The sequence below is a fragment of the Odontomachus brunneus genome, unplaced genomic scaffold (assembly GCF_010583005.1).
Source record: "Odontomachus brunneus isolate Ranch 3 - 2012 unplaced genomic scaffold, Obru_v1 Obru_scaffold_039, whole genome shotgun sequence".
Lineage (NCBI taxonomy): Eukaryota > Metazoa > Arthropoda > Insecta > Hymenoptera > Formicidae > Odontomachus > Odontomachus brunneus.
In genome coordinates this window covers 1418847-1420059 of record NW_022639489.1, presented here as the reverse complement: position 1 = coordinate 1420059, position 1213 = coordinate 1418847, and positions in this window count along the sequence as shown.

Genomic DNA, 1213 nt, shown 5'->3' with positions numbered 1-1213 from the left:
TGAGAAATTCTTTTCTGCAGAAAATCGCGCTCAATCTATAGCGAGTATTTAGTTTATATAATATTAAATTTTCTAGAGGATGAACTTTGTTACATGCAGATTTCACAAATCAATTAAACTATTCGTGATTACATATACAGGGTGCTTAAAAAAATTATAATACTTATATTAGAGAAAAAACTATAATACTTATATTAGAGAAGAAATTAGTTCCATATAAGTGTTAACATTTTTTTAAGCATCCTGTATGATTGATCTGATTACGGATTTGCCTATTATTTTAATAAAAAAAAATTCTAATCGATTAATCTCTTCAGTAGTGACTTAAAATGACTGCGCGATTCCTCTAGAGCGGGTTTTTTGCATAAGCATGTGCAGATTTCTTTTCTCTCTGTTGCTATTTTCTTTGAAGAATTTTGAAAAATGGAATATATGTAATTTGTACTTATGAGTTACTTATGAGTTACAAAAAAGTAATATAAAGTAAATCAAAAGAAGTAAAATTATTTAAGTAAATCAGAAGGAATTAATATTTTATCACAAAACCTTCCTGGACTTAAAAGGTCAATGTCCAACACTTTCCTCACGCAGGATAATTTCGCAGTGCGACAGATCTGTCGGCCGACTGGAACGGAAGGAAAAGTGTGCATTGAAGATTGCGTCTCGAAGTGATCTCGCGCGGCAACACATAAACTAACAAGACACTTGCAACCTTAAACAGTTCGCTCCTATTTACGTCACGGCACGCTGAAAGCCTGTCATCGGCTTTCATCAGTTTCCGCAAGTGGCACGTAGCGCGACCGTGTGTTATCGAGACGTCTCGCATACCGCTATGCACCGCTGTATTTACGTCGCTCTCGCGGCAACAGATCGATTGGGGGGATCAAGTACGCCGGATCCTCAAGTACGCGATGATCGGAGCCGACCTAGAAAGGTGAGTTTCCGAGTAAACGACCGCGATTACCCGCTCACTCGGAAATCCACGGCTGAGATTTCGCGGATGAGTCGGGCATACTTTCTCCTTTCCGGGGTGCCCGGGGCCCCCTGCTATCCTCCGCGTTTTGTATGCGTACGACTGGCTGAGTCACGTCTACCTCCTCGGCCGGTGAACTTAGTTCATTTTCTCCCTCTCCCCTTGCTCTGCCCTCCCTCAGTCACTCTCTCTCTCTCTCTCTCTCTCTCTCTCTCTCTCTCTCTCTCTCTCTCTCTCTCT